Raw genomic sequence first — 21,416 nt, forward strand, 5'->3', positions numbered from 1 at the left:
GTGATATCACTCCTATTCAAGTACTAAACATGCCAACCTGAAGTGTAAAACATCCCCTAGGTGTAGTTAAGGCATCAGTTAGGAGTGAACTGAACACTCATGTTATGGGCAATTAGACTTAAAATAAAGTGTGGACAGCAGTAACGTTACTTTTGAAATGTGATGCTGAGTGAGCACACAGGGGAATTAGCTCAAATGGTAGAGCGCTCGCTTAGCATGCGAGAGGTAGCGGGATCGATGCCCGCATTCTCCATTCTAAAATTTGCATACATTTTACTTTTTAACTTGTAATTGCCATGGTTGTTGCAGAGTAAGAACAGAAAAGTCACAGATGGCTTTCAAATTTGGTGTCATTATAACAACTAAAGTGGTTTAATCAAAAGTGTTTAGGTATTCTATAGCACGTGAGAGGAATTTGATTTCTTATGCAATCTCAAAATGAAAATTTCACACCTTCCATTTTCATTTCGTCTTATTTTACTTGACATTCTTTCCTCTGAAGGATGTATAAAAGTGAAGTTCCTTGCAAAACAAGAGCAGAGGAATATCCAGAAACAGTTTTCCTTAATAAAAAATGATGAGTCTGCATACCATATTTAAGTGGGAGCCCGGCTAGCTCAGTCGGTAGAGCATGAGACTCTTAATCTCAGGGTCGTGGGTTCGAGCCCCACGTTGGGCAAAAACGAGTATTTTTTGCTGGATGATTGCATTGGCTCTCATAATATGGTGATTAATCTTGCATTAGACATGCACTAACTCCTAAAAATTGTATCTCCCTTGGTTACTCATTCATGAGAAATGTATCTCCAAGATTAGGTAGGGCCTGAGTCTAGGTTAACATACAGTGATATCACTCCTATTCAAGTACTAAACATGCCAACCTGAAGTGTAAAACATCCCCTAGGTGTAGTTAAGGCATCAGTTAGGAGTGAACTGAACACTCATGTTATGGGCAATTAGACTTAAAATAAAGTGTGGACAGCAGTAACGTTACTTTTGAAATGTGATGCTGAGTGAGCACACAGGGGAATTAGCTCAAATGGTAGAGCGCTCGCTTAGCATGCGAGAGGTAGCGGGATCGATGCCCGCATTCTCCATTCTAAAATTTGCAAACATTTTACTTTTTAACTTGTAATTGCCATGGTTGTTGCAGAGTAAGAACAGAAAAGTCACAGATGGCTTTCAAATTTGGTGTCATTATAACAACTAAAGTGGTTTAATCAAAAGTGTTTAGGTATTCTATAGCACGTGAGAGGAATTTGATTTCTTATGCAATCTCAAAATGAAAATTTCACACCTTCCATTTTCATTTCGTCTTATTTTACTTGACATTCTTTCCTCTGAAGGATGTATAAAAGTGAAGTTCCTTGCAAAACAAGAGCAGAGGAATATCCAGAAACAATTTTCCTTAATAAAAAATGATGAGTCTGCATACCATATTTAAGTGGGAGCCCGGCTAGCTCAGTCGGTAGAGCATGAGACTCTTAATCTCAGGGAAGTGGGTTCGAGCCCCACGTTGGGCGAAAACGAGTATTTTTTGCTGGATGATAGCATTGGCTCTCATAATATGGTGATTAATCTTGCATTAGACATGCACTAACTCCTAAAAATTGTATCTCCCTTGGTTACTCATTCATGAGAAATGTATCTCCAAGATAAGGTAGGGCCTGAGTCTAGGTTAACATACAGTGATATCACTCCTATTCAAGTACTAAACATGCCAACCTGAAGTGTAAAACATCCCCTAGGTGTAGTTAAGGCATCAGTTAGGAGTGAACTGAACACTCATGTTATGGGCAATTAGACTTAAAATAAAGTGTGGACAGCAGTAACGTTACTTTTGAAATGTGATGCTGAGTGAGCACACAGGGGAATTAGCTCAAATGGTAGAGCGCTCGCTTAGCATGCGAGAGGTAGCGGGATCGATGCCCGCATTCTCCATTCTAAAATTTGCATACATTTTACTTTTTAACTTGTAATTGCCATGGTTGTTGCAGAGTAAGAACAGAAAAGTCACAGATGGCTTTCAAATTTGGTGTCATTATAACAACTAAAGTGGTTTAATCAAAAGTGTTTAGGTATTCTATAGCACGTGAGAGGAATTTGATTTCTTATGCAATCTCAAAATGAAAATTTCACACCTTCCATTTTCATTTCGTCTTATTTTACTTGACATTCTTTCCTCTGAAGGATGTATAAAAGTGAAGTTCCTTGCAAAACAAGAGCAGAGGAATATCCAGAAACAGTTTTCCTTAATAAAAAATGATGAGTCTGCATACCATATTTAAGTGGGAGCCCGGCTAGCTCAGTCGGTAGAGCATGAGACTCTTAATCTCAGGGTCGTGGGTTCGAGCCCCACGTTGGGCGAAAACGAGTATTTTTTGCTGGATGATAGCATTGGCTCTCATAATATGGTGATTAATCTTGCATTAGACATGCACTAACTCCTAAAAATTGTATCTCCCTTGGTTACTCATTCATGAGAAATGTATCTCCAAGATTAGGTAGGGCCTGAGTCTAGGTTAACATACAGTGATATCACTCCTATTCAAGTACTAAACATGCCAACCTGAAGTGTAAAACATCCCCTAGGTGTAGTTAAGGCATCAGTTAGGAGTGAACTGAACACTCATGTTATGGGCAATTAGACTTAAAATACAGTGTGGACAGCAGTAACGTTACTTTTGAAATGTGATGCTGAGCGAGCACACAGGGGAATTAGCTCAAATGGTAGAGCGCTCGCTTAGCATACGAGAGGTAGCGGGATCGATGCCCGCATTCTCCATTCTAAAATTTGCATACATTTTACTTTTTAACTTGTAATTGCCATGGTTGTTGCAGAGTAAGAACAGAAAAGTCACAGATGGCTTTCAAATTTGGTGTCATTATAACAACTAAAGTGGTTTAATCAAAAGTGTTTAGGTATTCTATAGCACGTGAGAGGAATTTGATTTCTTATGCAATCTCAAAATGAAAATTTCACACCTTCCATTTTCATTTCGTCTTATTTTACTTGACATTCTTTCCTCTGAAGGATGTATAAAAGTGAAGTTCCTTGCAAAACAAGAGCAGAGGAATATCCAGAAACAGTTTTCCTTAATAAAAAATGATGAGTCTGCATACCATATTTAAGTGGGAGCCCGGCTAGCTCAGTCGGTAGAGCATGAGACTCTTAATCTCAGGGAAGTGGGTTCGAGCCCCACGTTGGGCGAAAACGAGTATTTTTTGCTGGATGATAGCATTGGCTCTCATAATATGGTGATTAATCTTGCATTAGACATGCACTTACTCCTAAAAATTGTATCTCCCTTGGTTACTCATTCATGAGAAATGTATCTCCAAGATTAGGTAGGGCCTGAGTCTAGGTTAACATACAGTGATATCACTCCTATTCAAGTACTAAACATGCCAACCTGAAGTGTAAAACATCCCCTAGGTGTAGTTAAGGCATCAGTTAGGAGTGAACTGAACACTCATGTTATGGGCAATTAGACTTAAAATAAAGTGTGGACAGCAGTAACGTTACTTTTGAAATGTGATACTGAGTGAGCACACAGGGGAATTAGCTCAAATGGTAGAGCGCTCGCTTAGCATGCGAGAGGTAGCGGGATCGATGCCCGCATTCTCCATTTTAAAATTTGCATACATTTTACTTTTTAACTTGTAATTGCCATGGTTGTTGCAGAGTAAGAACAGAAAAGTCACAGATGGCTTTCAAATTTGGTGTCATTATAACAACTAAAGTGGTTTAATCAAAAGTGTTTAGGTATTCTATAGCACGTGAGAGGAATTTGATTTCTTATGCAATCTCAAAATGAAAATTTCACACCTTCCATTTTCATTTCGTCTTATTTTACTTGACATTCTTTCCTCTGAAGGATGTATAAAAGTGAAGTTCCTTGCAAAACAAGAGCAGAGGAATAGCCAGAAACAGTTTTCCTTAATAAAAAATGATGAGTCTGCATACCATATTTAAGTGGGAGCCCGGCTAGCTCAGTCGGTAGAGCATGAGACTCTTAATCTCAGGGTCGTGGGTTCGAGCCCCACGTTGGGTGAAAACGAGTATTTTTTGCTGGATGATAGCATTGGCTCTCATAATATGGTGATTAATCTTGCATTAGACATGCACTAACTCCTAAAAATTGTATCTCCCTTGGTTACTCATTCATGAGAAATGTATCTCCAAGATTAGGTAGGGCCTGAGTCTAGGTTAACATACAGTGATATCACTCCTATTCAAGTACTAAACATGCCAACCTGAAGTGTAAAACATCCCCTAGGTGTAGTTAAGGCATCAGTTAGGAGTGAACTGAACACTCATGTTATGGGCAATTAGACTTAAAATACAGTGTGGACAGCAGTAACGTTACTTTTGAAATGTGATGCTGAGTGAGCACACAGGGGAATTAGCTCAAATGGTAGAGCGCTCGCTTAGCATACGAGAGGTAGCGGGATCGATTCCCGCATTCTCCATTCTAAAATTTGCATACATTTTACTTTTTAACTTGTAATTGCCATGGTTGTTGCAGAGTAAGAACAGAAAAGTCACAGATGGCTTTCAAATTTGGTGTCATTATAACAACTAAAGTGGTTTAATCAAAAGTGTTTAGGTATTCTATAGCACGTGAGAGGAATTTGATTTCTTATGCAATCTCAAAATGAAAATTTCACACCTTCCATTTTCATTTCGTCTTATTTTACTTGACATTCTTTCCTCTGAAGGATGTATAAAAGTGAAGTTCCTTGCAAAACAAGAGCAGAGGAATATCCAGAAACAGTTTTCCTTAATAAAAAATGATGAGTCTGCATACCATATTTAAGTGGGAGCCCGGCTAGCTCAGTCGGTAGAGCATGAGACTCTTAATCTCAGGGAAGTGGGTTCGAGCCCCACGTTGGGCGAAAACGAGTATTTTTTGCTGGATGATTGCATTGGCTCTCATAATATGGTGATTAATCTTGCATTAGACATGCACTAACTCCTAAAAATTGTATCTCCCTTGGTTACTCATTCATGAGAAATGTATCTCCAAGATTAGGTAGGGCCTGAGTCTAGGTTAACATATAGTGATATCACTCCTATTCAAGTACTAAACATGCCAACCTGAAGTGTAAAACATCCCCTAGGTGTAGTTAAGGCATCAGTTAGGAGTGAACTGAACACTCATGTTATGGGCAATTAGACTTAAAATAAAGTGTGGACAGCAGTAACGTTACTTTTGAAATGTGATGCTGAGTGAGCACACAGGGGAATTAGCTCAAATGGTAGAGCGCTCGCTTAGCATGCGAGAGGTAGCGGGATCGATGCCCGCATTCTCCATTCTAAAATTTGCATACATTTTACTTTTTAACTTGTAATTGCCATGGTTGTTGCAGAGTAAGAACAGAAAAGTCACAGATGGCTTTCAAATTTGGTGTCATTATAACAACTAAAGTGGTTTAATCAAAAGTGTTTAGGTATTCTATAGCACGTGAGAGGAATTTGATTTCTTATGCAATCTCAAAATGAAAATTTCACACCTTCCATTTTCATTTCGTCTTATTTTACTTGACATTCTTTCCTCTGAAGGATGTATAAAAGTGAAGTTCCTTGCAAAACAAGAGCAGAGGAATATCCAGAAACAGTTTTCCTTAATAAAAAATGATGAGTCTGCATACCATATTTAAGTGGGAGCCCGGCTAGCTCAGTCGGTAGAGCATGAGACTCTTAATATCAGGGTCGTGGGTTCGAGCCCCACGTTGGGCGAAAACAAGTATTTTTTGCTGGATGATAGCATTGGCTCTCATAATATGGTGATTAATCTTGCATTAGACATGCACTAACTCCTAAAAATTGTATCTCCCTTGGTTACTCATTCATGAGAAATGTATCTCCAAGATTAGGTAGGGCCTGAGTCTAGGTTAACATACAGTGATATCACTCCTATTCAAGTACTAAACATGCCAACCTGAAGTGTAAAACATCCCCTAGGTGTAGTTAAGGCATCAGTTAGGAGTGAACTGAACACTCATGTTATGGGCAATTAGACTTAAAATAAAGTGTGGACAGCAGTAACGTTACTTTTGAAATGTGATGCTGAGTGAGCACACAGGGGAATTAGCTCAAATGGTAGAGCGCTCGCTTAGCATGCGAGAGGTAGCGGGATCGATGCCCGCATTCTCCATTTTAAAATTTGCATACATTTTACTTTTTAACTTGTAATTGCCATGGTTGTTGCAGAGTAAGAACAGAAAAGTCACAGATGGCTTTCAAATTTGGTGTCATTATAACAACTAAAGTGGTTTAATCAAAAGTGTTTAGGTATTCTATAGCACGTGAGAGGAATTTGATTTCTTATGCAATCTCAAAATGAAAATTTCACACCTTCCATTTTCATTTCGTCTTATTTTACTTGACATTCTTTCCTCTGAAGGATGTATAAAAGTGAAGTTCCTTGCAAAACAAGAGCAGAGGAATATCCAGAAACAGTTTTCCTTAATAAAAAATGATGAGTCTGCATACCATATTTAAGTGGGAGCCCGGCTAGCTCAGTCGGTAGAGCATGAGACTCTTAATCTCAGGGTTGTGGGTTCGAGCCCCACGTTGGGCGAAAACGAGTATTTTTTGCTGGATGATAGCATTGGCTCTCATAATATGGTGATTAATCTTGCATTAGACATGCACTAACTCCTAAAAATTGTATCTCCCTTGGTTACTCATTCATGAGAAATGTATCTCCAAGATTAGGTAGGGCCTGAGTCTAGGTTAAAATGCAGTGATATCACTCCTATTCAAGTACTAAACATGACAACCTGAAGTGTAAAACATCCCCTAGGTGTAGTTAAGGCATCAGTTAGGAGTGAACTGAACACTCATGTTATGGGCAATTAGACTTAAAATAAAGTGTGGACAGCAGTAACGTTACTTTTGAAATGTGATGCTGAGTGAGCACACAGGGGAATTAGCTCAAATGGTGGAGCGCTCGCTTAGCATGCGAGAGGTAGCGGGATCGATGCCCGCATTCTCCATTCTAAAATTTGCATACATTTTACTTTTTAACTTGTAATTGCCATGGTTGTTGCAGAGTAAGAACAGAAAAGTCACAGATGGCTTTCAAATTTGGTGTCATTAACAACTAAAGTGGTTTAATCAAAAGTGTTTAGGTATTCTATAGCACGTGAGAGGAATTTGATTTCTTATGCAATCTCAAAATGAAAATTTCACACCTTCCATTTTCATTTCGTCTTATTTTACTTGACATTCTTTCCTCTGAAGGATGTATAAAAGTGAAGTTCCTTGCAAAACAAGAGCAGAGGAATATCCAGAAACAGTTTTCCTTAATAAAAAATGATGAGTCTGCATACCATATTTAAGTGGGAGCCTGGCTAGCTTAGTCGGTAGAGCATGAGACTCTTAATCTCAGGGTCGTGGGTTCGAGCCCCACGTTGGGCGAAAACGAGTATTTTTTGCTGGATGATAGCATTGGCTCTCATAATATGGTGATTAATCTTGCATTAGACATGCACTAACTCCTAAAAATTGTATCTCCCTTGGTTACTCATTCATGAGAAATGTATCTCCAAGATTAGGTAGGGCCTGAGTCTAGGTTAACATACAGTGATATCACTCCTATTCAAGTACTAAACATGCCAACCTGAAGTGTAAAACATCCCCTAGGTGTAGTTAAGGCATCAGTTAGGAGTGAACTGAACCCTCATGTTATGGGCAATTAGACTTAAAATAAAGTGTGGACAGCAGTAACGTTACTTTTGAAATGTGATGCTGAGTGAGCACACAGGGGAATTAGCTCAAATGGTAGAGCGCTCGCTTAGCATGCGAGAGGTAGCGGGATCGATGCCCGCATTCTCCATTTTAAAATTTGCATACATTTTACTTTTTAACTTGTAATTGCCATGGTTGTTGCAGAGTAAGAACAGAAAAGTCACAGATGGCTTTCAAATTTGGTGTCATTATAACAACTAAAGTGGTTTAATCAAAAGTGTTTAGGTATTCTATAGCACGTGAGAGGAATTTGATTTCTTATGCAATCTCAAAATGAAAATTTCACACCTTCCATTTTCATTTCGTCTTATTTTACTTGACATTCTTTCCTCTGAAGGATGTATAAAAGTGAAGTTCCTTGCAAAACAAGAGCAGAGGAATATCCAGAAACAGTTTTCCTTAATAAAAAATGATGAGTCTGCATACCATATTTAAGTGGGAGCCCGGCTAGCTCAGTCGGTAGAGCATGAGACTCTTAATCTCAGGGTCGTGGGTTCGAGCCCCACATTGGGCGAAAACGAGTATTTTTTGCTGGATGATAGCATTGGCTCTCATAATATGGTGATTAATCTTGCATTAGACATGCACTAACTCCTAAAAATTGTATCTCCCTTGGTTACTCATTCATGAGAAATGTATCTCCAAGATTAGGTAGGGCCTGAGTCTAGGTTAACATACAGTGATATCACTCCTATTCAAGTACTAAACATGCCAACCTGAAGTGTAAAACATCCCCTAGGTGTAGTTAAGGCATCAGTTAGGAGTGAACTGAACACTCATGTTATGGGCAATTAGACTTAAAATAAAGTGTGGACAGCAGTAACGTTACTTTTGAAATGTGATGCTGAGTGAGCACACAGGGGAATTAGCTCAAATGGTAGAGCGCTCGCTTAGCATGCGAGAGGTAGCGGGATCGATGCCCGCATTCTCCATTCTAAAATTTGCATACATTTTACTTTTTAACTTGTAATTGCCATGGTTGTTGCAGAGTAAGAACAGAAAAGTCACAGATGGCTTTCAAATTTGGTGTCATTATAACAACTAAAGTGGTTTAATCAAAAGTGTTTAGGTATTCTATAGCACGTGAGAGGAATTCGATTTCTTATGCAATCTCAAAATGAAAATTTCACACCTTCCATTTTCATTTCGTCTTATTTTACTTGACATTCTTTCCTCTGAAGGATGTATAAAAGTGAAGTTCCTTGCAAAACAAGAGCAGAGGAATATCCAGAAACAGTTTTCCTTAATAAAAAATGATGAGTCTGCATACCATATTTAAGTGGGAGCCCGGCTAGCTCAGTCGGTAGAGCATGAGACTCTTAATCTCAGGGTTGTGGGTTCGAGCCCCACGTTGGGCGAAAACGAGTATTTTTTGCTGGATGATAGCATTGGCTCTCATAATATGGTGATTAATCTTGCATTAGACATGCACTAACTCCTAAAAATTGTATCTCCCTTGGTTACTCATTCATGAGAAATGTATCTCCAAGATTAGGTAGGGCCTGAGTCTAGGTTAACATACAGTGATATCACTCCTATTCAAGTACTAAACATGCCAACCTGAAGTGTAAAACATCCCCTAGGTGTAGTTAAGGCATCAGTTAGGAGTGAACTGAACACTCATGTTATGGGCAATTAGACTTAAAATAAAGTGTGGACAGCAGTAACGTTACTTTTGAAATGTGATGCTGAGTGAGCACACAGGGGAATTAGCTCAAATGGTAGAGCGCTCGCTTAGCATGCGAGAGGTAGCGGGATCGATGCCCGCATTCTCCATTCTAAAATTTGCATACATTTTACTTTTTAACTTGTAATTGCCATGGTTGTTGCAGAGTAAGAACAGAAAAGTCACAGATGGCTTTCAAATTTGGTGTCATTATAACAACTAAAGTGGTTTAATCAAAAGTGTTTAGGTATTCTATAGCACGTGAGAGGAATTTGATTTCTTATGCAATCTCAAAATGAAAATTTCACACCTTCCATTTTCATTTCGTCTTATTTTACTTGACATTCTTTCCTCTGAAGGATGTATAAAAGTGAAGTTCCTTGCAAAACAAGAGCAGAGGAATATCCAGAAACAGTTTTCCTTAATAAAAAATGATGAGTCTGCATACCATATTTAAGTGGGAGCCCGGCTAGCTCAGTCGGTAGAGCATGAGACTCTTAATATCAGGGTCGTGGGTTCGAGCCCCACGTTGGGCGAAAACGAGTATTTTTTGCTGGATGATAGCATTGGCTCTCATAATATGGTGATTAATCTTGCATTAGACATGCACTAACTCCTAAAAATTGTATCTCCCTTGGTTACTCATTCATGAGAAATGTATCTCCAAGATTAGGTAGGGCCTGAGTCTAGGTTAACATACAGTGATATCACTCCTATTCAAGTACTAAACATGCCAACCTGAAGTGTAAAACATCCCCTAGGTGTAGTTAAGGCATCAGTTAGGAGTGAACTGAACACTCATGTTAATGGGCAATTAGACTTAAAATAAAGTGTGGACAGCAGTAACGTTACTTTTGAAATGTGATGCTGAGTGAGCACACAGGGGAATTAGCTCAAATGGTAGAGCGCTCGCTTAGCATGCGAGAGGTAGCGGGATCGATGCCCGCATTCTCCATTTTAAAATTTGCATACATTTTACTTTTTAACTTGTAATTGCCATGGTTGTTGCAGAGTAAGAACAGAAAAGTCACAGATGGCTTTCAAATTTGGTGTCATTATAACAACTAAAGTGGTTTAATCAAAAGTGTTTAGGTATTCTATAGCACGTGAGAGGAATTTGATTTCTTATGCAATCTCAAAATGAAAATTTCACACCTTCCATTTTCATTTCGTCTTATTTTACTTGACATTCTTTCCTCTGAAGGATGTATAAAAGTGAAGTTCCTTGCAAAACAAGAGCAGAGGAATATCCAGAAACAGTTTTCCTTAATAAAAAATGATGAGTCTGCATACCATATTTAAGTGGGAGCCCGGCTAGCTCAGTCGGTAGAGCATGAGACTCTTAATCTCAGGGTCGTGGGTTCGAGCCCCACGTTGGGCGAAAACGAGTATTTTTTGCTGGATGATAGCATTGGCTCTCATAATATGGTGATTAATCTTGCATTAGACATGCACTAACTCCTAAAAATTGTATCTCCCTTGGTTACTCATTCATGAGAAATGTATCTCCAAGATTAGGTAGGGCCTGAGTCTAGGTTAAAATGCAGTGATATCACTCCTATTCAAGTACTAAACATGACAACCTGAAGTGTAAAACATCCCCTAGGTGTAGTTAAGGCATCAGTTAGGAGTGAACTGAACACTCATGTTATGGGCAATTAGACTTAAAATAAAGTGTGGACAGCAGTAACGTTACTTTTGAAATGTGATGCTGAGTGAGCACACAGGGGAATTAGCTCAAATGGTAGAGCGCTCGCTTAGCATGCGAGAGGTAGCGGGATCGATGCCCGCATACTCCATTCTAAAATTTGCATACATTTTACTTTTTAACTTGTAATTGCCATGGTTGTTGCAGAGTAAGAACAGAAAAGTCACAGATGGCTTTCAAATTTGGTGTCATTATAACAACTAAAGTGGTTTAATCAAAAGTGTTTAGGTATTCTATAGCACGTGAGAGGAATTTGATTTCTTATGCAATCTCAAAATGAAAATTTCACACCTTCCATTTTCATTTCGTCTTATTTTACTTGACATTCTTTCCTCTGAAGGATGTATAAAAGTGAAGTTCCTTGCAAAACAAGAGCAGAGGAATATCCAGAAACAGTTTTCCTTAATAAAAAATGATGAGTCTGCATACCATATTTAAGTGGGAGCCCGGCTAGCTCAGTCGGTAGAGCATGAGACTCTTAATATCAGGGTTGTGGGTTCGAGCCCCACGTTGGGCGAAAACGAGTATTTTTTGCTGGATGATTGCATTGGCTCTCATAATATGGTGATTAATCTTGCATTAGACATGCACTAACTCCTAAAAATTGTATCTCCCTTGGTTACTCATTCATGAGAAATGTATCTCCAAGATTAGGTAGGGCCTGAGTCTAGGTTAACATAAAGTGATATCACTCCTATTCAAGTACTAAACATGCCAACCTGAAGTGTAAAACATCCCCTAGGTGTAGTTAAGGCATCAGTTAGGAGTGAACTGAACACTCATGTTATGGGCAATTAGACTTAAAATAAAGTGTAGACAGCAGTAACGTTACTTTTGAAATGTGATGCTGAGTGAGCACACAGGGGAATTAGCTCAAATGGTAGAGCGCTCGCTTAGCATGCGAGATGTAGCGGGATCGATGCCCGCATTCTCCATTCTAAAATTTGCATACATTTTACTTTTTAACTTGTAATTGCCATGGTTGTTGCAGAGTAAGAACAGAAAAGTCACAGATGGCTTTCAAATTTGGTGTCATTATAACAACTAAAGTGGTTTAATCAAAAGTGTTTAGGTATTCTATAGCACGTGAGAGGAATTTGATTTCTTATGCAATCTCAAAATGAAAATTTCACACCTTCCATTTTCATTTCGTCTTATTTTACTTGACATTCTTTCCTCTGAAGGATGTATAAAAGCGAAGTTCCTTGCAAAACAAGAGCAGAGGAATATCCAGAAACAGTTTTCCTTAATAAAAAATGATGAGTCTGCATACCATATTTAAGTGGGAGCCTGGCTAGCTTAGTCGGTAGAGCATGAGACTCTTAATCTCAGGGTCGTGGGTTCGAGCCCCACGTTGGGTGAAAACGAGTATTTTTTGCTGGATGATAGCATTGGCTCTCATAATATGGTGATTAATCTTGCATTAGACATGCACTAACTCCTAAAAATTGTATCTCCCTTGGTTACTCATTCATGAGAAATGTATCTCCAAGATTAGGTAGGGCCTGAGTCTAGGTTAACATACAGTGATATCACTCCTATTCAAGTACTAAACATGCCAACCTGAAGTGTAAAACATCCCCTAGGTGTAGTTAAGGCATCAGTTAGGAGTGAACTGAACACTCATGTTATGGGCAATTAGACTTAAAATAAAGTGTGGACAGCAGTAACGTTACTTTTGAAATGTGATGCTGAGTGAGCACACAGGGGAATTAGCTCAAATGGTAGAGCGCTCGCTTAGCATGCGAGAGGTAGCGGGATCGATGCCCGCATTCTCCATTTTAAAATTTGCATACATTTTACTTTTTAACTTGTAATTGCCATGGTTGTTGCAGAGTAAGAACAGAAAAGTCACAGATGGCTTTCAAATTTGGTGTCATTATAACAACTAAAGTGGTTTAATCAAAAGTGTTTAGGTATTCTATAGCACGTGAGAGGAATTTGATTTCTTATGCAATCTCAAAATGAAAATTTCACACCTTCCATTTTCATTTCGTCTTATTTTACTTGACATTCTTTCCTCTGAAGGATGTATAAAAGTGAAGTTCCTTGCAAAACAAGAGCAGAGGAATATCCAGAAACAGTTTTCCTTAATAAAAAATGATGAGTCTGCATACCATATTTAAGTGGGAGCCCGGCTAGCTCAGTCGGTAGAGCATGAGACTCTTAATCTCAGGGTCGTGGGTTCGAGCCCCACATTGGGCGAAAACGAGTATTTTTTGCTGGATGATAGCATTGGCTCTCATAATATGGTGATTAATCTTGCATTAGACATGCACTAACTCCTAAAAATTGTATCTCCCTTGGTTACTCATTCATGAGAAATGTATCTCCAAGATTAGGTAGGGCCTGAGTCTAGGTTAACATACAGTGATATCACTCCTATTCAAGTACTAAACATGCCAACCTGAAGTGTAAAACATCCCCTAGGTGTAGTTAAGGCATCAGTTAGGAGTGAACTGAACACTCATGTTATGGGCAATTAGACTTAAAATAAAGTGTGGACAGCAGTAACGTTACTTTTGAAATGTGATGCTGAGTGAGCACACAGGGGAATTAGCTCAAATGGTAGAGCGCTCGCTTAGCATGCGAGAGGTAGCGGGATCGATGCCCGCATTCTCCATTCTAAAATTTGCATACATTTTACTTTTTAACTTGTAATTGCCATGGTTGTTGCAGAGTAAGAACAGAAAAGTCACAGATGGCTTTCAAATTTGGTGTCATTATAACAACTAAAGTGGTTTAATCAAAAGTGTTTAGGTATTCTATAGCACGTGAGAGGAATTCGATTTCTTATGCAATCTCAAAATGAAAATTTCACACCTTCCATTTTCATTTCGTCTTATTTTACTTGACATTCTTTCCTCTGAAGGATGTATAAAAGTGAAGTTCCTTGCAAAACAAGAGCAGAGGAATATCCAGAAACAGTTTTCCTTAATAAAAAATGATGAGTCTGCATACCATATTTAAGTGGGAGCCCGGCTAGCTCAGTCGGTAGAGCATGAGACTCTTAATCTCAGGGTTGTGGGTTCGAGCCCCACGTTGGGCGAAAACGAGTATTTTTTGCTGGATGATAGCATTGGCTCTCATAATATGGTGATTAATCTTGCATTAGACATGCACTAACTCCTAAAAATTGTATCTCCCTTGGTTACTCATTCATGAGAAATGTATCTCCAAGATTAGGTAGGGCCTGAGTCTAGGTTAACATACAGTGATATCACTCCTATTCAAGTACTAAACATGCCAACCTGAAGTGTAAAACATCCCCTAGGTGTAGTTAAGGCATCAGTTAGGAGTGAACTGAACACTCATGTTATGGGCAATTAGACTTAAAATAAAGTGTGGACAGCAGTAACGTTACTTTTGAAATGTGATGCTGAGTGAGCACACAGGGGAATTAGCTCAAATGGTAGAGCGCTCGCTTAGCATGCGAGAGGTAGCGGGATCGATGCCCGCATTCTCCATTCTAAAATTTGCATACATTTTACTTTTTAACTTGTAATTGCCATGGTTGTTGCAGAGTAAGAACAGAAAAGTCACAGATGGCTTTCAAATTTGGTGTCATTATAACAACTAAAGTGGTTTAATCAAAAGTGTTTAGGTATTCTATAGCACGTGAGAGGAATTTGATTTCTTATGCAATCTCAAAATGAAAATTTCACACCTTCCATTTTCATTTCGTCTTATTTTACTTGACATTCTTTCCTCTGAAGGATGTATAAAAGTGAAGTTCCTTGCAAAACAAGAGCAGAGGAATATCCAGAAACAGTTTTCCTTAATAAAAAATGATGAGTCTGCATACCATATTTAAGTGGGAGCCCGGCTAGCTCAGTCGGTAGAGCATGAGACTCTTAATATCAGGGTCGTGGGTTCGAGCCCCACGTTGGGCGAAAACGAGTATTTTTTGCTGGATGATAGCATTGGCTCTCATAATATGGTGATTAATCTTGCATTAGACATGCACTAACTCCTAAAAATTGTATCTCCCTTGGTTACTCATTCATGAGAAATGTATCTCCAAGATTAGGTAGGGCCTGAGTCTAGGTTAACATACAGTGATATCACTCCTATTCAAGTACTAAACATGCCAACCTGAAGTGTAAAACATCCCCTAGGTGTAGTTAAGGCATCAGTTAGGAGTGAACTGAACACTCATGTTAATGGGCAATTAGACTTAAAATAAAGTGTGGACAGCAGTAACGTTACTTTTGAAATGTGATGCTGAGTGAGCACACAGGGGAATTAGCTCAAATGGTAGAGCGCTCGCTTAGCATGCGAGAGGTAGCGGGATCGATGCCCGCATTCTCCATTTTAAAATTTGCATACATTTTACTTTTTAACTTGTAATTGCCATGGTTGTTGCAGAGTAAGAACAGAAAAGTCACAGATGGCTTTCAAATTTGGTGTCATTATAACAACTAAAGTGGTTTAATCAAAAGTGTTTAGGTATTCTATAGCACGTGAGAGGAATTTGATTTCTTATGCAATCTCAAAATGAAAATTTCACACCTTCCATTTTCATTTCGTCTTATTTTACTTGACATTCTTTCCTCTGAAGGATGTATAAAAGTGAAGTTCCTTGCAAAACAAGAGCAGAGGAATATCCAGAAACAGTTTTCCTTAATAAAAAATGATGAGTCTGCATACCATATTTAAGTGGGAGCCCGGCTAGCTCAGTCGGTAGAGCATGAGACTCTTAATCTCAGGGTCGTGGGTTCGAGCCCCACGTTGGGCGAAAACGAGTATTTTTTGCTGGATGATAGCATTGGCTCTCATAATATGGTGATTAATCTTGCATTAGACATGCACTAACTCCTAAAAATTGTATCTCCCTTGGTTACTCATTCATGAGAAATGTATCTCCAAGATTAGGTAGGGCCTGAGTCTAGGTTAAAATGCAGTGATATCACTCCTATTCAAGTACTAAACATGACAACCTGAAGTGTAAAACATCCCCTAGGTGTAGTTAAGGCATCAGTTAGGAGTGAACTGAACACTCATGTTATGGGCAATTAGACTTAAAATAAAGTGTGGACAGCAGTAACGTTACTTTTGAAATGTGATGCTGAGTGAGCACACAGGGGAATTAGCTCAAATGGTAGAGCGCTCGCTTAGCATGCGAGAGGTAGCGGGATCGATGCCCGCATACTCCATTCTAAAATTTGCATACATTTTACTTTTTAACTTGTAATTGCCATGGTTGTTGCAGAGTAAGAACAGAAAAGTCACAGATGGCTTTCAAATTTGGTGTCATTATAACAACTAAAGTGGTTTAATCAAAAGTGTTTAGGTATTCTATAGCACGTGAGAGGAATTTGATTTCTTATGCAATCTCAAAATGAAAATTTCACACCTTCCATTTTCATTTCGTCTTATTTTACTTGACATTCTTTCCTCTGAAGGATGTATAAAAGTGAAGTTCCTTGCAAAACAAGAGCAGAGGAATATCCAGAAACAGTTTTCCTTAATAAAAAATGATGAGTCTGCATACCATATTTAAGTGGGAGCCCGGCTAGCTCAGTCGGTAGAGCATGAGACTCTTAATATCAGGGTTGTGGGTTCGAGCCCCACGTTGGGCGAAAACGAGTATTTTTTGCTGGATGATTGCATTGGCTCTCATAATATGGTGATTAATCTTGCATTAGACATGCACTAACTCCTAAAAATTGTATCTCCCTTGGTTACTCATTCATGAGAAATGTATCTCCAAGATTAGGTAGGGCCTGAGTCTAGGTTAACATAAAGTGATATCACTCCTATTCAAGTACTAAACATGCCAACCTGAAGTGTAAAACATCCCCTAGGTGTAGTTAAGGCATCAGTTAGGAGTGAACTGAACACTCATGTTATGGGCAATTAGACTTAAAATAAAGTGTAGACAGCAGTAACGTTACTTTTGAAATGTGATGCTGAGTGAGCACACAGGGGAATTAGCTCAAATGGTAGAGCGCTCGCTTAGCATGCGAGATGTAGCGGGATCGATGCCCGCATTCTCCATTCTAAAATTTGCATACATTTTACTTTTTAACTTGTAATTGCCATGGTTGTTGCAGAGTAAGAACAGAAAAGTCACAGATGGCTTTCAAATTTGGTGTCATTATAACAACTAAAGTGGTTTAATCAAAAGTGTTTAGGTATTCTATAGCACGTGAGAGGAATTTGATTTCTTATGCAATCTCAAAATGAAAATTTCACACCTTCCATTTTCATTTCGTCTTATTTTACTTGACATTCTTTCCTCTGAAGGATGTATAAAAGCGAAGTTCCTTGCAAAACAAGAGCAGAGGAATATCCAGAAACAGTTTTCCTTAATAAAAAATGATGAGTCTGCATACCATATTTAAGTGGGAGCCTGGCTAGCTTAGTCGGTAGAGCATGAGACTCTTAATCTCAGGGTCGTGGGTTCGAGCCCCACGTTGGGTGAAAACGAGTATTTTTTGCTGGATGATAGCATTGGCTCTCATAATATGGTGATTAATCTTGCATTAGACATGCACTAACTCCTAAAAATTGTATCTCCCTTGGTTACTCATTCATGAGAAATGTATCTCCAAGATTAGGTAGGGCCTGAGTCTAGGTTAACATACAGTGATATCACTCCTATTCAAGTACTAAACATGCCAACCTGAAGTGTAAAACATCCCCTAGGTGTAGTTAAGGCATCAGTTAGGAGTGAACTGAACACTCATGTTATGGGCAATTAGACTTAAAATAAAGTGTGGACAGCAGTAACGTTACTTTTGAAATGTGATGCTGAGTGAGCACACAGGGGAATTAGCTCAAATGGTAGAGCGCTCGCTTAGCATGCGAGAGGTAGCGGGATCGATGCCCGCATTCTCCATTTTAAAATTTGCATACATTTTACGTTTTAACTTGTAATTGCCATGGTTGTTGCAGAGTAAGAACAGAAAAGTCACAGATGGCTTTCAAATTTGGTGTCATTATAACAACTAAAGTGGTTTAATCAAAAGTGTTTAGGTATTCTATAGCACGTGAGAGGAATTTGATTTCTTATGCAATCTCAAAATGAAAATTTCACACCTTCCATTTTCATTTCGTCTTATTTTACTTGACATTCTTTCCTCTGAAGGATGTATAAAAGTGAAGTTCCTTGCAAAACAAGAGCAGAGGAATATCCAGAAACAGTTTTCCTTAATAAAAAATGATGAGTCTGCATACCATATTTAAGTGGGAGCCTGGCTAGCTCAGTCGGTAGAGCATGAGACTCTTAATCTCAGGGTCGTGGGTTCGAGCCCCACATTGGGCGAAAACGAGTATTTTTTGCTGGATGATAGCATTGGCTCTCATAATATGGTGATTAATCTTGCATTAGACATGCACTAACTCCTAAAAATTGTATCTCCCTTGGTTACTCATTCATGAGAAATGTATCTCCAAGATTAGGTAGGGCCTGAGTCTAGGTTAACATACAGTGATATCACTCCTATTCAAGTACTAAACATGCCAACCTGAAGTGTAAAACATCCCCTAGGTGTAGTTAAGGCATCAGTTAGGAGTGAACTGAACACTCATGTTATGGGCAATTAGACTTAAAATAAAGTGTGGACAGCAGTAACGTTACTTTTGAAATGTGATGCTGAGTGAGCACACAGGGGAATTAGCTCAAATGGTAGAGCGCTCGCTTAGCATGCGAGAGGTAGCGGGATCGATGCCCGCATTCTCCATTCTAAAATTTGCATACATTTTACTTTTTAACTTGTAATTGCCATGGTTGATGCAGAGTAAGAACAGAAAAGTCACAGATGGCTTTCAAATTTGGTGTCATTATAACAACTAAAGTGGTTTAATCAAAAGTGTTTAGGTATTCTATAGCACGTGAGAGGAATTTGATTTCTTATGCAATCTCAAAATGAAAATTTCACACCTTCCATTTTCATTTCGTCTTATTTTACTTGACATTCTTTCCTCTGAAGGATGTATAAAAGTGAAGTTCCTTGCAAAACAAGAGCAGAGGAATATCCAGAAACAGTTTTCCTTAATAAAAAATGATGAGTCTGCATACCATATTTAAGTGGGAGCCCGGCTAGCTCAGTCGATAGAGCATGAGACTCTTAATCTCAGGGTTGTGGGTTCGAGCCCCACGTTGGGCGAAAACGAGTATTTTTTGCTGGATGATAGCATTGGCTCTCATAATATGGTGATTAATCTTGCATTAGACATGCACTAACTCCTAAAAATTGTATCTCCCTTGGTTACTCATTCATGAGAAATGTATCTCCAAGATTAGGTAGGGCCTGAGTCTAGGTTAACATACAGTGATATCACTCCTATTCAAGTACTAAACATGCCAACCTGAAGTGTAAAACATCCCCTAGGTGTAGTTAAGGCATCAGTTAGGAGTGAACTGAACACTCATGTTATGGGCAATTAGACTTAAAATAAAGTGTGGACAGCAGTAACGTTACTTTTGAAATGTGATGCTGAGTGAGCACACAGGGGAATTAGCTCAAATGGTAGAGCGCTCGCTTAGCATGCGAGAGGTAGCGGGATCGATGCCCGCATTCTCCATTTTAAAATTTGCATACATTTTACTTTTTAACTTGTAATTGCCATGGTTGTTGCAGAGTAAGAACAGAAAAGTCACAGATGGCTTTCAAATTTGGTGTCATTATAAAAACTAAAGTGGTTTAATCAAAAGTGTTTAGGTATTCTATAGCACGTGAGAGGAATTTGATTTCTTATGCAATCTCAAAATGAAAATTTCACACCTTCCATTTTCATTTCGTCTTATTTTACTTGACATTCTTTCCTCTGAAGGATGTATAAAAGTGAAGTTCCTTGCAAAACAAGAGCAGAGGAATATCCAGAAACAGTTTTCCTTAATAAAAAATGATGAGTCTGCATACCATATTTAAGTGGGAGCCCGGCTAGCTCAGTCGGTAGAGCATGAGACTCTTAATCTCAGGGTCGTGGGTTCGAGCCCCACGTTGGGTGAAAACGAGTATTTTTTGCTGGATGATAGCATTGGCTCTCATAATATGGTGATTAATCTTGCATTAGACATGCACTAACTCCTAAAAATTGTATCTCCCTTGGTTACTCATTCATGAGAAATGTATCTCCAAGATTAGGTAGGGCCTGAGTCTAGGTTAACATGCAGTGATATCACTCCTATTCAAGTACTAAACATGACAACCTGAAGTGTAAAACATCCCCTAGGTGTAGTTAAGGCATCAGTTAGGAGTGAACTGAACACTCATGTTATGGGCAATTAGACTTAAAATAAAGTGTGGACAGCAGTAACGTTACTTTTGAAATGTGATGCTGAGTGAGCACACAGGGGAATTAGCTCAAATGGTAGAGCGCTCGCTTAGCATGCGAGAGGTAGCGGGATCGATGCCCGCATTCTCCATTCTAAAATTTGCATACATTTTACTTTTTAACTTGTAATTGCCATGGTTGTTGCAGAGTAAGAACAGAAAAGTCACAGATGGCTTTCAAATTTGGTGTCATTATAACAACTAAAGTGGTTTAATCAAAAGTGTTTAGGTATTCTATAGCACGTGAGAGGAATTTGATTTCTTATGCAATCTCAAAATGAAAATTTCACACCTTCCATTTTCATTTCGTCTTATTTTACTTGACATTCTTTCCTCTGAAGGATGTATAAAAGTGAAGTTCCTTGCAAAACAAGAGCAGAGGAATATCCAGAAACGGTTTTCCTTAATAAAAAATGATGAGTCTGCATACCATATTTAAGTGGGAGCCCGGCTAGCTCAGTCGGTAGAGCTATGAGACTCTTAATCTCAGGGTCGTGGGTTCGAGCCCCACGTTGGGCGAAAACGAGTATTTTTTGCTGGATGATAGCATTGGCTCTCATAATATGGTGATTAATCTTGCATTAGACATGCACTAACTCCTAAAAATTGTATCTCCCTTGGTTACTCATTCATGAGAAATGTATCTCCAAGATTAGGTAGGGCCTGAGTCTAGGTTAACATACAGTGATATTTCTCCTATTCAAGTACTAAACATGCCAACCTGAAGTGTAAAACATCCCCTAGGTGTAGTTAAGGCATCAGTTAGGAGTGAACTGAACACTCATGTTATGGGCAATTAGACTTAAAATAAAGTGTGGACAGCAGTAACGTTACTTTTGAAATGTGATGCTGAGTGAGCACACAGGGGAATTAGCTCAAATGGTAGAGCGCTCGCTTAGCATGCGAGAGGTAGCGGGATCGATGCCCGCATTCTCTATTCTAAAATTTGCATACATTTTACTTTTTAACTTGTAATTGACATGGTTGTTGCAGAGTAAG

At 38.8% G+C, this 21,416-nt stretch overlaps 22 non-coding genes across 22 annotated transcripts; all 22 read left to right on the forward strand.

Annotated features, from left to right (window-relative positions):
* The first annotated feature begins 180 nt into the window (after positions 1-180).
* On the forward strand, positions 181-253 carry TRNAA-AGC (transfer RNA alanine (anticodon AGC)). The gene has a single exon. It is a non-coding gene; the product is annotated as a tRNA-Ala (tRNA).
* A 353-nt stretch (positions 254-606) lies between these two features.
* TRNAK-CUU (transfer RNA lysine (anticodon CUU)) lies at positions 607-679 on the forward strand. Its single transcript has one exon. It is a non-coding gene; the product is annotated as a tRNA-Lys (tRNA).
* A 345-nt stretch (positions 680-1,024) lies between these two features.
* On the forward strand, positions 1,025-1,097 carry TRNAA-AGC (transfer RNA alanine (anticodon AGC)). Its single transcript has one exon. It is a non-coding gene; the product is annotated as a tRNA-Ala (tRNA).
* A 771-nt stretch (positions 1,098-1,868) lies between these two features.
* On the forward strand, positions 1,869-1,941 carry TRNAA-AGC (transfer RNA alanine (anticodon AGC)). The gene has a single exon. It is a non-coding gene; the product is annotated as a tRNA-Ala (tRNA).
* Positions 1,942-2,294: 353 nt separating this feature from the next.
* Positions 2,295-2,367, forward strand: TRNAK-CUU (transfer RNA lysine (anticodon CUU)). Its single transcript has one exon. It is a non-coding gene; the product is annotated as a tRNA-Lys (tRNA).
* Positions 2,368-3,556: 1,189 nt separating this feature from the next.
* TRNAA-AGC (transfer RNA alanine (anticodon AGC)) lies at positions 3,557-3,629 on the forward strand. Its single transcript has one exon. It is a non-coding gene; the product is annotated as a tRNA-Ala (tRNA).
* A 1,615-nt stretch (positions 3,630-5,244) lies between these two features.
* TRNAA-AGC (transfer RNA alanine (anticodon AGC)) lies at positions 5,245-5,317 on the forward strand. Its single transcript has one exon. It is a non-coding gene; the product is annotated as a tRNA-Ala (tRNA).
* A 771-nt stretch (positions 5,318-6,088) lies between these two features.
* Positions 6,089-6,161, forward strand: TRNAA-AGC (transfer RNA alanine (anticodon AGC)). The gene has a single exon. It is a non-coding gene; the product is annotated as a tRNA-Ala (tRNA).
* A 1,613-nt stretch (positions 6,162-7,774) lies between these two features.
* Positions 7,775-7,847, forward strand: TRNAA-AGC (transfer RNA alanine (anticodon AGC)). The gene has a single exon. It is a non-coding gene; the product is annotated as a tRNA-Ala (tRNA).
* A 771-nt stretch (positions 7,848-8,618) lies between these two features.
* Positions 8,619-8,691, forward strand: TRNAA-AGC (transfer RNA alanine (anticodon AGC)). The gene has a single exon. It is a non-coding gene; the product is annotated as a tRNA-Ala (tRNA).
* Positions 8,692-9,462: 771 nt separating this feature from the next.
* Positions 9,463-9,535, forward strand: TRNAA-AGC (transfer RNA alanine (anticodon AGC)). Its single transcript has one exon. It is a non-coding gene; the product is annotated as a tRNA-Ala (tRNA).
* Positions 9,536-10,307: 772 nt separating this feature from the next.
* Positions 10,308-10,380, forward strand: TRNAA-AGC (transfer RNA alanine (anticodon AGC)). The gene has a single exon. It is a non-coding gene; the product is annotated as a tRNA-Ala (tRNA).
* A 353-nt stretch (positions 10,381-10,733) lies between these two features.
* Positions 10,734-10,806, forward strand: TRNAK-CUU (transfer RNA lysine (anticodon CUU)). Its single transcript has one exon. It is a non-coding gene; the product is annotated as a tRNA-Lys (tRNA).
* A 2,033-nt stretch (positions 10,807-12,839) lies between these two features.
* TRNAA-AGC (transfer RNA alanine (anticodon AGC)) lies at positions 12,840-12,912 on the forward strand. The gene has a single exon. It is a non-coding gene; the product is annotated as a tRNA-Ala (tRNA).
* Positions 12,913-13,683: 771 nt separating this feature from the next.
* On the forward strand, positions 13,684-13,756 carry TRNAA-AGC (transfer RNA alanine (anticodon AGC)). The gene has a single exon. It is a non-coding gene; the product is annotated as a tRNA-Ala (tRNA).
* A 771-nt stretch (positions 13,757-14,527) lies between these two features.
* TRNAA-AGC (transfer RNA alanine (anticodon AGC)) lies at positions 14,528-14,600 on the forward strand. Its single transcript has one exon. It is a non-coding gene; the product is annotated as a tRNA-Ala (tRNA).
* A 772-nt stretch (positions 14,601-15,372) lies between these two features.
* TRNAA-AGC (transfer RNA alanine (anticodon AGC)) lies at positions 15,373-15,445 on the forward strand. Its single transcript has one exon. It is a non-coding gene; the product is annotated as a tRNA-Ala (tRNA).
* A 353-nt stretch (positions 15,446-15,798) lies between these two features.
* TRNAK-CUU (transfer RNA lysine (anticodon CUU)) lies at positions 15,799-15,871 on the forward strand. The gene has a single exon. It is a non-coding gene; the product is annotated as a tRNA-Lys (tRNA).
* Positions 15,872-17,904: 2,033 nt separating this feature from the next.
* Positions 17,905-17,977, forward strand: TRNAA-AGC (transfer RNA alanine (anticodon AGC)). The gene has a single exon. It is a non-coding gene; the product is annotated as a tRNA-Ala (tRNA).
* A 771-nt stretch (positions 17,978-18,748) lies between these two features.
* TRNAA-AGC (transfer RNA alanine (anticodon AGC)) lies at positions 18,749-18,821 on the forward strand. Its single transcript has one exon. It is a non-coding gene; the product is annotated as a tRNA-Ala (tRNA).
* A 771-nt stretch (positions 18,822-19,592) lies between these two features.
* Positions 19,593-19,665, forward strand: TRNAA-AGC (transfer RNA alanine (anticodon AGC)). The gene has a single exon. It is a non-coding gene; the product is annotated as a tRNA-Ala (tRNA).
* Positions 19,666-20,436: 771 nt separating this feature from the next.
* On the forward strand, positions 20,437-20,509 carry TRNAA-AGC (transfer RNA alanine (anticodon AGC)). The gene has a single exon. It is a non-coding gene; the product is annotated as a tRNA-Ala (tRNA).
* The last annotated feature ends 907 nt before the right edge of the window (positions 20,510-21,416 follow it).

This window comes from Triturus cristatus, chromosome 4_1, assembly GCF_964204655.1.
Source record: "Triturus cristatus chromosome 4_1, aTriCri1.1, whole genome shotgun sequence".
NCBI classification, from domain to species: domain Eukaryota; kingdom Metazoa; phylum Chordata; class Amphibia; order Caudata; family Salamandridae; genus Triturus; species Triturus cristatus.